This window comes from Manis javanica, chromosome 4 (assembly GCF_040802235.1).
Source record: "Manis javanica isolate MJ-LG chromosome 4, MJ_LKY, whole genome shotgun sequence".
Classification (NCBI taxonomy): Eukaryota; Metazoa; Chordata; class Mammalia; order Pholidota; family Manidae; genus Manis; species Manis javanica.
The window spans coordinates 65,635,485-65,651,544 of record NC_133159.1 but is presented as its reverse complement, the minus strand read 5'-3'; the positions used below and the strand labels follow the sequence as shown (position 1 = coordinate 65,651,544).

The window sequence follows — 16,060 nt, the reverse complement described above, 5'->3', positions numbered from 1 at the left end:
TTTTCTGATGCAGCTACCCTACCACCTGTGCAGAAATCCTGGCTCCTGGTGGGAAAGGAGGCAGATCGGGCTGACTATGAGCACATCTGCCTGGATGCAGCTGATGAAGTTACAGCTTCAGGGTAGCAACATCCAATACAAAGCATTTATTTGTCGCTCTTTTCCTAGTGACTTGAGGCCTGAGTCACAGACCCTCCAGATGACCACAGCCGCCCGCCCCGAGCTAATTCGACTGACGTTTCCCGAGCAGCTTTCCGGGAGGCTGGGAATTCCAGAGCCAGCCTTTCGTGGGACCGGGAGAGCGGGGCCGCCCGGGCTGCCCCGAGGGCGGCCGCCTCCTCCACTTCTTACTCACAGCTCAACTTTCACCGTTACTAACCCACCGCCCCCTTGCCTCTGCTTACAAAATCCTTCCCAAACCTCCTAACTTGCTGAAACTTTCTGCGATTGCTCAAACACCAGAGAGCCGACTTCCCTCCCACCCACGGGGGCGCCAAAGACTGCGCTGATCGCGGTGCGGGACTGGAAGTGTCGAGGGCAGGGAACCACGGGGCGAGAAGGGGATCTCCTCCCTTTGCCCATTTCCATGCTCTGCATCCCTTCCTACCCGGCCCCATTGAGCGCAGCCCAGAACGGGACGGGTCCGCTCGACGACCCTATTTTCTGCGGGTCTCCCCAGCCTAGGGCGTCTGGTCCAGACTTGCTGCCAAGCGCAGGCTCAGATGCCCTCCGGTGCGGCCCGCTGCAGCTGCCGCCGGGCGTCCAGGGGTGGGAGGCTAAACCGCAGTCGGGCTGCGCTTCCGGAGGCCGACGCGTGAGAACCCAGCCGCGGGAGGGGTGATTACCTTGGCGTCCCCGGCGGCAGACGGCGCTCCCGGCGGAGCAGAGAAGCGCGCCGCTCCCAGGGCCATCGCGCGCCGGCTCCGCTCCTCCGCCCGCAGGGGCCCCGCGCAGCGCCGCACCGCGCTCGCGTCTGGTCCGGGCTCGGCCGCGGCTCGGGCTCCGGCTCGGTCTCGCCGCTCGGAGCCCGCCCGGTGCGCTCGGCCGGTCAGATCCCTCGGCACCTAGCCGCCTCGCAGCCTGGGCGGGATGGAGGGCGCGGGTCACCTCCGCCCCTTCCTCTCCTCTCCGCCCCCTTTTCCATGAGCCCAGAGCCCGACCCGGAGAGACGCGCGCCCCGCGCTCGCTCGGACGCTGCACCGCCCCTCCCTCACCTCAGCATCTGAGCGGCCCTTTGAGCGGCCCGACCACTTAGCAGAAAGTTTTATTTTAAACTCCCTTTCCAGCTAAAGGCGCCATCGCTAATGCTGCAGAAATAGGAAAGCCTACAAGGCAGCTGTCTTGGCGGTGTGCCGACCGTCAGACTTGAGTCTGCCGACTGAATTCGTCCCAAACCCAGCTTGGAAAGGATAAAGAAACCAGGGAGAAAGAAAAGGATGGTGTAGTTGAAGAAGAGCTTCGCGGCCGAAATCCGTAGTAAGTTCAAAACAGGTATTCACAGCACGTGTTGTGAACGAACCTGTAGTCACTACCGCAAAGTTTACTGTCACTTACAAGACTGAACTATGTTTCTAGATTTCTAAGAAATGTGAGCAGGAAAAGGAAAGAGAAGTATTTGAAGGACACCCGCAGATAAAGAGTTAGTAATATTTAATCATCTTTAAAAGCCCAACGGTGACAGAATATCTTAGTGATATGTTTATCCAAAGAGATGTGAATCTAACAATTTGTGGAGATCATTTTATGATCAAGAAATATCCACTACTTCATTAGGAATTAATGTGAGCGATTTTAATACTGTAACTGCTTTTTGCTAATATCATTTTGGTCCATAGCTTTTAACTGTGTCTCATTTTTCTAGCTAAACACACGAATCCATTACTGATCTTTGCTCTTTTTGTTTTAGTAAAATGTTTCCACAACCCGTGTGAAAAACCAGTGCTACAGGAAATAAACCCTCTTTTCTCAATTCTAAATCAGAAGGGGCCTCTAAATACCTGGAAATTGAAAAGGATCATAAAATGCTACAGTGAGATAAAATAAATTAGCCATTAACTATAAGAGGAACGATTGCACAATTTTCCCCTATGCTATATACTAAGCTTTTTTTGTTTTGTTTTAATGATATAACTTGTAAAATAAACTTTCTCAGGTATGATCAAGGGAATTGAACAATTTGGTTAATCAAATATTCTGGTTAATGGAGAAATATATCTAGATGGCCCGTGTCCAAAGAACAACTATGTAATAAACCACACTGAAAATGTGAATGACGTAGAACACTATTCTTTTCTTTAATGATTAATAGCATTTAATCACATTACATTGCAACTATCCATTTACTTATGTCTCTCCCACTTAACTGAGTTTCTGCAAGGATCTTGTTCATCTCTCCATCCTCACTTAGGACTATTCCTGGTTGCTTATCAAATATTGTTTGAATTCATCCATATAACAATCAGCATTTCCAGTGTCAACAGTTCAAGATCTTGAAAATCCATGCCTTTCACTGGAGCACCTCACTAACACCAGCCATTCTATCTACTGGGTGGTAAAAAAAAAAAAGAAAAATAATCTCATTAATGCAATACCAAATCATAACATTCATTATGTAATATGTTCAAAACAATGTTCATTTATTTCTCAAAAGATAAATCTTTTTTCTAAATGATCTGTTTTGGATGTAATTCTTAGAGTTCCTTTTTCAGAATCCACCTAATTCAAGACATATTCCACCTGAGTATCAATAGAGGACTCTAAAGCACCTCCATCTCTTCTCCTCATGATAGAAAGATTATGTCTATGAGTAGAGCAGGCTACTAATTTGTATGGAAGACTGAACAACTAACTATTCTTCAAAGAAAAAATAATATGCATGTGTGTGTCTGTGTGTCTGTAACTGTGTCAGACTTTATGGGACCCATATCTGATCCCCTATTCAAAGTTCCCAAAAGCAGCATTTGACCATTCACCTACTAAAGAAGAACTGGTGAATCAGCAGATGAAGGAAACATCAAAAATTAGTGGATGCTGGAGGATGACTGATAAACTCTTCTAAAGTGGTAGTCAGTATTGTTTCTGAGAGGTGGACAGTTTCACAAAACTGTTCATTTATAGATTCACTCACCAAATTTCTTGAACACCTACTTTGTGTCAGACATTGTTTCTAGGAGGCAGAGGCTCTGGCTGGCTTCTAGGCTAGGGGAAGGCATTTACATTTGTGGCCTGCATACCGAAACCCTGATGTGATTTTAGATGTCCAGGATTCTTTATGTGTTAAATAGAGGCCAAGCTAACGTCAGCCTGTATACAAGGAGATAACATACCATAACAAGTATGTGCTTGGCAATCACCTTCACTCAAGATTAGATGCAGGACACTTTGCTCAGAAGATGTACACACTATAATTAAAGTAAGAAAAAAAGGGATACAGTTCACTGAGGTTGACATAAAAACTCCATAAAAATCAAAGGGAGTGTTAAAAGTTGATTTTTATAATTTAATAAAACCATCAAGTAAAGCTTTCTGGAATTTGCCCTCAAGATTAATAGTAGAAACATGCCCCACTCTGGTAACAATGAAAATAATAATAACTTTTTTTGTCTTTTTTATTTCTATTACATATTTATTTTTATTATGTCTTTTTTATTTCTATTTGATACATAAAAAGTAACACGTGACATATTTGTAACTTGTGAATTAGAAAATAAACATCCATGAACCTACTACCAAATATAAGAACTACATTAGTTTCCTTGGGCTGTTGTAACAACGTACCACAAACTGGGTGGTCTCAACAACAGAAATTTATTCTCTCATCATCCTGGAGGCTAGAAGTCCAAAATCAAGGTGCTGGCAGCGTTGTTTCTTTCTGAGGCTCTGTGAGGGAGAATCTGTTCCATGTCCTCACCTGGCTTCCAGTGAGTTGCTGGCAATCTTTAGCATTCCTTGGCCTTCAGATGCATCACTCTAATCTCTGCCTTCATCTTCACATGCCAATTTCATTGTGTCTCTGTCTTCATATGGCCATCTTGTTGTAGGGGCCCCAGTCTCACTGGATTAACAGTTCATCCTATTCCAGTATGACCTGATCTTAATTAATTATATCTACAATGACCCTATTTCCAAATAAGGCCAGATTCTGAGATACTGGGGATGAGGACTTCAACATATCTTTTTTTGAGGAAGAAGCAATTCAAACCATAGCAAGGACTATGCTAGAACAATAATATTGCTACATCTGTATGTTTTGCCTCCATTCTGCTCCTCTGAATCCTCCCCCAGAGATAATACAGATAACCACTATCCTGAAATGGATATTTGTTATCATTCTCTTGCATTTTGTAACAAGCAAATGAACCAATATGTTATTTCATTTTCCTTGTTTTGTAAACATAACCTTCTGTAACTTGCCTTTTGCATACCAGGTTTATAAGATTCATGCATATTGTTGTATGCAGTAGTTTATTCATTTACAAATTTCTATAATACCTCAGTGTTTGAATATCCAAATGTTTAAAATACTATTCTGTCAACAATCATTGGTGTTATTTCCAATTTTTGTTCTTAGGAAATACTCTACTATGAATGGTCTAATATTCGCAGGATATGAGAATGTTCAACTTTACAAGATAATGCCAAGATCTTGTAGCAAATCACACTCCTTCTAATTGTGCATACAGTTCCCCTTCAGTCACATTTGTGATAATGCTTAAAATTGTCTAGCTTTTTCATTAGTATCAACTGGGTGGTTGTAAAATGATATTACTTTGTGAACCTAAATTATATTTCCCTTTGTCTTCATGTGTCTTCTTCTATGAATTTTAACAATGCAAATGTGGTTGTGTTCATATCCTTTGTCCAAATTTTTATTGGATTATCTTCTTATTGTTAATTCTTTGTATGTTCTAGATACTAATCCTCTCTCAGTTCTATGTTTTGCAAATATTTTTATGCATGTCACAGCTGGTCTTTTCATTTTCTTTATGCTATCATTTTTTACAAACAATTCTTAATTTTAATGTGATCCAATTTAAATATTTTACATCTCAACTTTTGTGTTATATTTTAGCATTTCTTGGGTGTCATCTTAAAAGTTCTCCCAGAACCTGGATTATAAAGATATTCAACTATATATTTTTAAACATATTTTTGCCTTCCACATTTAAGTCTTTACTCCTTCAGTTAACAATTTTCAACTATTATGTGTGGTAGGAATAAAGGGTTTTTCTCCTATTTTGGGGTGACCAATTTCTGTAGTACCATTATTTTATAATCCCTCTATTACGGGTTGAATTGTCCCCCTGCAAAATTCATATGTTGAAGTCCTAACCCTCATACCTCAGAATGTGACCTTATTTGGAGAGAAGATCTTTACAGAGATAATCAAGTTAAAATGAGGTCATCAGAGTGGGCCCTAATCCACTATGGCCACTGTCCCTGTAAACAAAGGTAAGTTTGGAGACAGACACACATGTAGGGAGAACACAGTGTGAACCTGGAGATGCCTGCTACAAGCCAAAGAAAGGCCTGGAACAGAGTCTCCCTTCATAGCCCTCAAAATGAACCAACCCTGCCGATACCTTCTAGCCTCCAGAATTGTGAGAAAATAAACTTTTGTTTTTTAATTAACCCAGTTTGCGGCATTTTGTATCGCAGCCATAGCAAATTTTTACACACATACCCCTTTACCACTGACCTGGAATATACACCTCTCATATATCAAGTTTTCAGATTGCATAGGAAAACTACTATTTGTTGACTGCCTACCATATACTAAAAACTATGTGTGCATTTTAATCATGTTATATTTAATCTGCTAAACAAATATAGAAGTCCAAGGGGCCATCACCTCTTCACTTGAATTCTGGCAACAACCTACTCCTAATTACCTCCAGTCCTGTTTGACCCCAATCTATCGCCCCATGCAGCCAGACTTATCTGAGGAGTATAACCAGACTGGCCAAGGTCATATACAAGGTCCTCCACTTATAACTGTTCCATAACCTTAGAAAATTATCTAATTATTTTATGTCTTAGTTTCCTCATTTTAACAATGCAAGGAAACAATAAAACCTGCTTCATGGACCTGCTCTAAGAATTAAATTAATTAAGTGCTTTGAAGAGGACCTGGTGCTTCATATGTAGTAGCTATTACTATATCCTTATAAAATTCAAATGCGGTGTCTTAGGCCACAACTTACAACTGTGAAATAGCTTCCCATTTCTCATCATTTCCCCAAGCAGACATTCGGGGACCTCAGTTCATACAAGGTTATTTTTTTTTAATATTAATTAAGTTTGGGAAAGCTGTTAAACAGAATTTTTTAACAAAAGACATTAGTAGATACTAATGTGCAGTGTGAATCTTCTGGAGGGGAGAAAATGCTGACTGCGTCCCACTGGACTCTGGTGCCAGTGAAAAGTCCTGTTTGGAAGGGCTACTCTCATTCTTAGGATAAACTCTGAATTCTTTAACATTATTTTCAAGTCCCTTCCTGATCTATCCAGCTACTTCTCCCAAGAGGCTTGTTTCTCATTCCTCACCCCTAGAGCCCTATGCCTCAGCAGCACTGACATTTTCAGCTCCTGAAGCCTGTCTCTTGGCCTTCATTCACACTTGATCTTCAACAATCTTCCTTCAACCCCTCACACATTGCCTGACTCCTACTCAGGCTTCAGGCCTCAGCTCCCCACAAATTAATGTACTTTCTGTACATCCTGCTAATTACACACCTGCCCATGCAATTGTGTTTCTAGCACCTTGCACATGCTGTGCAGGTGCTCAGGAATGAATGAATGAATGAACAAAAAGAAGGCATGAATAGGTATATGACAGATGTGAAAACCCAAGCACTAAGAAATTAAGTGACTTGCCTGATTAGAAGGCAGGGACATGTGACAAAACCAAGTCTGTCTGACCACAAAACCCACACTCTTACCGACTCTTCATATTGCCTCCGGTTTAATTAAACAAGATGTTGTCCTTTACCCACAGGGTTTGTTTGCTGCTAATCCTACCACCAGAAGGACAGACGCCTTTGTTGTTTTCTCTCAGTGCAAAAAGTTTTGCAATAATCCATCCACATTCTTTCACAATATCCAAGACCAACAGTAGCACATTTTTAGCACCAATGTTTTCGTTAATTCCTCATGACAGAAACAGACTAGAAAGTGGAAAGAAGAGAAAGATTGAAGAGGCAGAATAGGAAGATAATACTTACTGATTCTTTGCCTGGCACCAAGACAGGCTCTTTTAATGTACACATTAACCTCACCATGCGGTTATTTTTATCCACATTATATAGAGAAAAGATGAAGAAACCAAAAGCCAGAGAGCATAAATTATTTGCCCAAGATTGCTCAGCTATGTTGAAATATACAAACCAAATGATGAAGTTCTCAGCTCCTTCTTCTTCATCCAGAGGACAGAAGGACAGTGCAGACCCTCTTGAACCTCCTGCCTATTCCCACAGCTCCCCTGCAGCAAGGACCCTGCTCCTGGCCACTCCCTCTAAAGCCATGGGTGCCTATCGCTATTCTTAGTTATTCTACTAATTTACTGGACCCTGAAAGTGAGCAAGGTACTGTGCTAAGGACATTTAAGATGCAGAGATCATATGGCTCCACTTTCTGCTCTCAGGAACTTAAAATCTAGAGTGGCATACTAGGTCTTAATAACAATACTGTATTCTTTAACTTTTCATTCCACCTTCACCCTTTCCAGGCTCCCATTTTCTCTTTTGAAATGTCTTGACTAGTCTGACTTCAATACTATTATAGATATCTACGATCCAACTAAGAAACAAATTTAATTCGCCTGGTCAACTTTTTTTTCATGGGCTAGAGCCAAGTGGACACAAGACACAGTGTTTGACAAGAGTGAAAGTAACAAGCAAGCATTTCTTGATTAGAGGGGAATGAGCCAGATGCAGCATCATAGAAATGCTGGGTGTGCGACCCCAGCACAGGGTGCCAAAAAGGAGGACAGCCTTCTGCAAAGAATATATATAGAATCTACATCTATTGAGAACTATGTCTCAAGGACACTTTATGTATATATTCAATTAATTTTCATAAGAACTCTATAAGAAAAGGCAAAACCATGATCCTCATTTTGTCCATGAGGCTACTGAGGCACAGAAAGATGAAGGGGTTAAGTCATGGAACAGAGGTGAAGGAACTCATTCCCAGGCTTGTTCAACTCCTGAGCCCCTTGACCTTAATTCCTGGCCTACACTGCCTCTCTGAAAATGATGGACAAAATAAGCAGCAAAGACGCCCCTGCGAACTGTAGCTAGACACACAGGGTCGCCCAGTATTGGCAAATCTCACGGAATGTCCTTTTGCAGCTGAGTGGTTATCAGGGGTTATCTTGATTCCTTGACTGCATCCAACACTCGTCCCCAATTTTCACATGAACTTTCCTTTAATGAAACTTCAAAACACCAGCATCAAAATCCGAAGCAAATCTGAAACCACCATGAAGGATCATGAGACCATCCTCCAAAAAGTAAAGAAAATCAGCCTCTTTAAAAAAAAAAACATTAAAAATTATTAACTGCAATTCCAGTAAAGAGAGCTTGAAGGGGAAAATATTGGTAGGTTCACTGTTCCTCTAAGTCAGCACAAAGAAGAAACTGCTTTCCCTGAAAGACAGAGCCATCACAGTTGTGGAAACAGAATAAAAAATCTGAACTCCAAAGTGGGACTGGCTTGTTGGGCATGCAGCCAATGCGGTCTTGAAATTCTTAATCATTTTATCTTTGAATTTGTGTTTTGAGAAGTGGAGTCCAATGGGCCAATGCACCAGGGGCTTAGAAACTCTGGCTCCTGCACAATCTCACCTCCTTAGGATGGACTCCCTGGGACATGCTCTCAGTTCCCTATTATCCTGTCCCAGGCCCAGCCAGCCTCACCTTCCCCATTCTCACACTGTAACTGCTGCTTCTCTACACTTAGGAAGGTGCCTGGCCCCAGCTTGGGTAGGGTTGAGGTCAGGTACATGCCCTGTGGCATCTCAGGGCCAAGCATGGTCCTGCCATTCTCAAGCCAGGTAAGATTTACCTGGGCCAGGGCAGGGGCAAGCCTCTCACCCACCATCATCCAGGTATGAACACATCCTGGCAGAGAGGTTTAAGATGTTTAGGGGTCACCCATCTGCCATGGGTTGAGGTGGTGGGCTCATGGAAATAGGGGACATCTGGTGCCACATCCCTGGCCCCAGCCCCCTGCTGAGGCACTGCACATAGGTTCTTTGGCTGGTGGGAGGAGGACCCAATAGCCATCAGGCCCAAGCAAGCACACATGCAAATCACAGAGTGGGACTCCCAAGGGGTCCTGTGCCTGTGAGGGTCTGCGCTAGCCCTGTGGGTAGCCTTTTGCCTTGAGTGTCCCCTCAGCCAGCTTCATGCCAGGGGGATCCTTTTCTCTTCCTTCCAACCTTCCTCATTCTTTTTTGAATTTGTCTTTAGCCAGCTAGAAGCACCTTAGAAGAACAAGTCACAAAAAGCCACAAAATACAAATGTGTGATTTCTGCAACTCCACACACAAATGAAATGTTCTGATATTTGCATTTGAATTGCAATTGCACAAGGTTAGAGACGAACAATAAAATTCATGTTAATAATTTAACATTTTAATTTTTATTTACTTAGAACATCATACAGCAAATGACACCATGGAAAATCTAGAGAGAAATCATGAAAGAAAGGAAAAGCTTTACATCTGAGTACCTTTAACAGCACTTTTTCCTGCTTTTTGCAATGCTCTCTCGACTTTCATGCATTGAATACTGGATCTTAGTCATCTGTATACTCCCTATCACAGTGCCTAGGCTCTAATATTCAATCAATGAATACTTGGTAAATGAATAAAATTTCTATAACATTTTTTCTTTTATGGCATTAAAAATTCTCTACCTCCTAAGCTGAAAAAGGCTGTGTCCTCTGTGGCTTCATATGTTCCACAAAACTTAGCACAACTCCTTTCTTGATGCTCACTAATGCATATTGAATAATTAGTATATACATTTGTGTTTTTTCCTTGTCTAAATAAACTTAGACAATATGAAGTGGAGACAAAAATTATAGACTGAATAAATCCAAATGAGAAAAATACTCCCAAATGACCTAATGCACAAGGAAGAAAAAAAGTTAAGAGGAAAAGTTGCTGTCAGCCTGAATTGTGCAACTAATTACCCATCTTCTCCACAACATGTTTCATGTCTAGGCATAGTTGAAGCATCACATCTCATTTTCTAAGAGCCAGTTAGAACTTACTCTAACATGGTTGACATTGTTTCTTTTAATGTAAAATTTTAAAAAATCAAATTGAAAGTTGAAAGCACTGTTACATCATGCATTTTTTTCTTAAGTTCAAAAATATCCTGGTTTTCAAAATGTGACTCCTCTGACAGGAAGAGGATCTCATGTTGTAAAAGTATCAGAGAGAGCCAGTTATCACTAACCAGAGGGAACAAAACTGCTGTCAGAACGTTATGTCCTTGACAAATAGAAACTGGTTTCTTTCACACATCTTGGAGGTTTGTTATTTCACATAATCCTCTTTATTCTCAATACGATAATCATCAGACAGACATGTCTCCCTTTCCAGGACGTCTCTCCTGCACACCGACTACCTTCTTCATATCTTTAACACAGTTGAAAGTTTTAACAAAATTGAGGGTAAAACTTTGTCTTGAAATATGTGCAGTCTGCTGAATCTTTATTCCTTTAAACAGTCCCAGTATCCAGCAGACCAGTATATTAGTCATCACTGATGCTCCCTCTCTCTCCACCCCGCCAAGAGCGCTACATACCAACCCAGTCACCAATTGGATAATTATCTTGGACAAGTCACTTGACCCTCTGAGTTTCAGATGTCTCATCTACTACACACTGGAGAGCGATAGGCAAAAGAAAGAAAAAAAAAAGAAATGGTTAGGCCAGAATGGTCTTCAGGATTTTATATTAGTCAAGGTTCTCCAGAAAAATAGAACCTAAAAGTTGTATATATGTGTGTGTGTACATAGGTATATCAAATATATTACATATATACATTATATATATATATATATATGTATATGTACATAAACTACAGATATATGTACATATATACTATATGTGTATATACACACCCACAAACATAAATAACATCCACATATGCTACATTAAGGGTCATCCTAGGAGCAGAGACCCAAAAGAGTCACGCTTTCCTTCCAGTACAAAGGAAGTCCACTGGAGAATCCCCTCTTGCTTGGGGTTAGGGGGGGACGTCTTTTTGTTCTATTCAGGTGTTTAGTGTGTGAACATCCTGTTGGGAACCCTGATACAAACCACTAATCTTACTTCTTAGCCTGCTAAGTGAAACTGGCCCTCCCACACACCATGCAAGTGGTCAGAGCACCAGCCTATTAGGATAGCATTCCATTTGGAGAACCAGTCACAGAAGGAACCAGAGCGTAGAATAAGAACCCAGCAGAGAATTCTGTTTGTGAAGATTGGATGAAGGTCGTGAAACTGCTGGAAGATGCAGCTCACTGAACGTGCAAACTCTGCTCCAGTTCCCCTGGGCTGATGGTCTAAGTCCATGGATATACCTCCAACTGATAGCAGAACGGGCCCAGGAATCTGCAAAGACTTAAAATTAAGAGTAGCTGGGGAAGGCAAAGGCAGACACTCCCTGCTAATTCTAACATTGGTGTTTATATTTATTTATTTAGCTTGAACAAAATTTTTCTGTGAGTTTTCTGTAAGTTATATAGCCCAAATTTAACTGGGCAAGAGACCTTTGATGAAATTGTCATAGTAGAAGTAATCCAAATATAACATGTAAAGATGAGAAGTTGAGCTCATAATCACACCACATCTGCAGGCGATTTTAGAGTTTAATCATGTCAGGATGTGGAATGGAAAACACATTGGGTAAACCTTGCTGCCATTGAAAAGCTGAAGGTGCTTGGAATATGAAATGAACCACTGGGCCAGGACTAGGTTGGCAATCATTCTGTCATTGTGCCTTCAACATGCCAAGACATCTGCTCAAAGCAGTCAGTCCAGGCTGTTCTGCCATGCAGGCCTGTGTCTGACCCATCCACATGTAGTTACTGTTCTGTGACATCCCTGCCTCACACATTGAATCTGCCACAGTTTCAAATGTAATAAATCCAGATATAAACTACACCAAAAGTGGATGTTGTAATCCAAAACTGTGTGCCAGAAGAAAAAATATTTTTAAGAAATTATTTCATAAAAATTTTGAAAATTGGACATTAAAATCAGCAACAAATTTATAAAATGAGGCAGTGATATCAACTGAGCCTCAGTGAGCTTCAAGTAGAATCCTTATAGATTTACACCCAAAAGCAGTGGAAAACTTGTCTGACACACGTGGTCAGTTGATTAATTTCATTCTTCCAAACTGGTTGGTGTCCCCAAACTAATTTAGATGTCTCTGTGCCTATTGGTTATCCTCTACTTTACCCTACCAACAATTATTTTGTTAAAAACAATTTAGCTGAACTGGCCAGATGTGTATTTTATTCTAGAAAATGATTTCTTGTAAATCTGTAAAATTGTTTCCTTTTCCTAACAGCAGACTTTGCAATGGCTCCCTGACCAGCCTGCAGATTTTCCTTCTCCTCCCCCTCTCACTTTAATCATCTTGGGTTTCTTCCTTAAAAGCCCCAGGCACAACCCTGCCACAGGGCATTTTTTATTCAGGTTCTCTCTGTCTGCAATAATTTTTCTATGGATATCCATTTAGCTAACTCCTTTACCAACTTCATATCTTCATTCAAAACTCATCTTCTCAACAAGGTATATTCTACCTATTCTAGTTATACTGTAAATTGTTTCCCCCACACCTCACCTGGCATGGTTCACACCCTCTCCATTGCTCTTACCCTACACTAGTTTTCTTGTTTTCTATAGTGCTTATTCCTTCTAGCATATTATGTGATTTATTTATTGTAATTATTATTTACTGTCTGTCTCCTCCTCTAGAATGAAATCTCCATGAATGCATTCATTTTCCACAGCTGTTACAATAAATTACAACAGACTTGGTGGCTTAAAAAAACATACATTTGTTCTCTTGCAGTTCTGGAGGTCAGCAATCCAAAATCAGCTTCACTAGTCTAAAGTCGAGGTGTTGGCAAGGGAGGCTCTGAGGGAAGAAAACATTTCCTTCCCTTTTTTCAACTCCTCGTAGCCATCCACATTTCCTGGAGTGTGGAGCCTTCCTACATCTTCAACGTGCATCACTCCAGTCTCATTTCGTCACGTTGCCTTTTCCTCTTCTGAAGGAAGATCTCCCTCTGCCGCCCTCTTATAAAGATACTTGTAATTACATCCAGGGCTCACAGGCATAATCCAAGATAAACTCCCATTTCAAGATGCTTCATTTAATCATATCTGCCAAGTGCCTTTTTGCCACATAATGGAACATATTCATAGGTTCCAGAAATTATGATGTGGCCATTATTTGGTGGGCATTATTCAGCCTACCACAGTGAGGATAGGAATTTTGTCTCTTTTGTTCCCTCAGGTATCTCAAGACCAAACCTGGAACACAGGAGGGACTCAGTAAATATCTTTTGGATCCGTAAGTTAAATTGTTATATAAGGTAGAATCATACAAGTTGTTTAAAATATTTAGTTCATAATTTTGATGTATCATATCAGATCCTAAGAATCACTCATGGAGGATTAAGTAATTTGGTATCAACCTCCAAAGAAACCATATTGCCTAGTGTTAGTAATATAATCACTTTACCTCTGTCACATCCTGGAAAATTTCTTTCTCTGTTGAATTGAACCTCCTCTGAATAATTAGTTTGAAATAGGATTTCCCCCTGAGGCTCCTCTTTTTAATGATCCCACCTTTCTGCTTTGTCTTCATGCTGTAAAATATATGTGGACTACTTTTTCAAAATACATACACTCAGAATTATTAATTCAGAAGTTAGGTAGTCAGCCAACAGTTAATTTCTAGATTCAGCCAGCCAGTCAATAGTTACTAAATGACATATTAGACTTGGCATACTCTTAAAGATGTTTATTACCTCACAAAACAGAATTATAATTCCAGATAATAATCTACAATATTGACTCAAAAAAAGTATATTTATCTGATTTCACTCATATGTAGAGTATAAGAACAAAGAAAAACTGAAGGAACAAAACAGCAGCAGAATCACAGAACCCACAAATGGACTAACAGTTACCAAAGGGAAAGGGAGTGGGGAGGATGGGTAGGAAGGGAGGGATAAGGGCGGGGAAAAAGAAAATGGGCATTACAATTAGCATGTATAATGTGGGGGGTGGGTACAGGGTAGGCACAACAGAGAAGACAAGTAGTGATTTTACAGCATCTTACTACACTGATGGACAGTGAGGGGGACTTGGTGAAGGGGGGAGCCTAGTAACCATGATGTTCTTCATGTAATTGTAGATTAATGATACCAAAATAAGTAAATAAATAAGTATATTTATCACTTAACTATATGGGCTCATAAATCTTGTGAAAACGGGCAGAAACAATTGTCACTCAATTGATAACTGTTGGAACTTGAGCAATGTATCAAGCTATGAATATAGGCTTTTATTTATTCATTCATTCATTCACTTGTTTGCCTTGTTCTACAAAAGATCTGACACTGGCTTAAAGGGGGCTGTTTTAATTAAGAGATAGTTCAATAAAAATACAAATTTAGAATTAAAAACCTAGACTGGGCAAAATACAAATAAGATATAGTAAGATACCATTACCAAGCATCCTTAACATGCAATTTATCAGCAGTATAGAATTACTGTATTTGAGCCTCATAGTTGGATCTAAGCTTCTTAATAAAAGCATCATGTAAGGAAAAAAATAGTGACATGGAAGACACTATTACAGACAAAGAAGGAAGGGGATATACAAGTTCTTTGAGGGGGGAAAAAACTGTTCCTAACACAAATAAAAGATACCATGACAGCATACGGTATGCCACAGAATAAGCACACAAAAGTCATAAAGATCTGGGTTTGAAAACTAGCTCCACTAAATTTTTATAAGCCTCAGTTTTCTCATCTATTAATAGGGATAAAAAATACCTGTCTAATAGGATTATTGTAAAGAGTAAATTACATGATACATGCAAAGCAACTGAACACAGACAGCAATATCTGCCTTAAAGGATTGCCATACAGAGTAAGGGGTGCATGCAAAGCAGTGGTGCATCAATGTCAGGCACAGCAATGGGCACTGTGCCAAGAGATTCAAGCAATGTTGGCAATTATTAACATTCACTAGCATTTTACACCTAAAATAAGTGTCCTACATGGGTACCTAATTGGAAGCTTAAAGTTAAATGTAAGGCTCTAGTGTACTGTTTTGTATAAATAACAATGGAATGGAATTATTGTGACAATGTCTAAACATATTGCCAATCTGACTATAAATCACAATAATATCTAACATGTACTGTATGCCTACCATACAGCCAGACTTTGTTCACAGTAACTCACACACTGTATCACTGAATCCTCACTATTATCCTGTGAGGTAAATACTATTCTGTTCCTCATTGCACAGATTTAAAAACTGATGTTCCAAGAGTCTAAGGTGCTTTCCTAACCAAGCTCAGCAAATAAGATTGGAAAGTTCAATTAAAGAACATCTAACTGAATCCTCATTTTAAAGATGGGGACTCAAGGCCCAGAAGAGGCTGGTACTTGCCCAAGGTCCTCAAGTAATTACAGCAAAACTAACATGAGAAGCTTTCCCCTCTGTGGGGGTGGGGAGGCAGGGAGATGTAGCCCATAACTCTTCATGGCTGGGATAATTGTGGCTGATGGGTGCATTCAAATTTATGACGAGAATGGGTCCAATACATTTCTGCTGCAGCCTACACTTGACAAACAAAAACAATTCAGTGAAAAGAATTCATTAAAATTAATGTTTGACTACATCTGATGATTCTGATATGATGGCTCATTAGATCACCTCATTAGGCAGAGCCATTGTCTTATTCCCCCCACGAACTTGGTAATGAAGCACAGCCTTGATTACCAG

General features: G+C 40.4%; 1 protein-coding gene across 3 annotated transcripts in view; it reads right to left on the bottom strand.

Annotated features, from left to right (window-relative positions):
• Positions 1–3,441, bottom strand: part of PTGFR (prostaglandin F receptor) — a 55,952-nt gene extending 52,511 nt beyond the window's left edge. The window contains exons 1-2 of one of the 3 annotated variants that reach the window (XM_073234176.1): positions 3,327–3,441; positions 846–2,544 (exon numbers count right to left, since the gene is read on the bottom strand). The gene's annotated coding sequence lies outside the window, so the exon portion shown is untranslated. Of the gene's footprint in view, positions 1–607; positions 821–845; positions 2,545–3,326 lie in introns of those variants that run through there. The other 2 variants (XM_017672405.3, XM_073234177.1) reach the window with 2 other exon arrangements.
• Between the last annotated feature and the right edge of the window lie 12,619 nt (positions 3,442–16,060).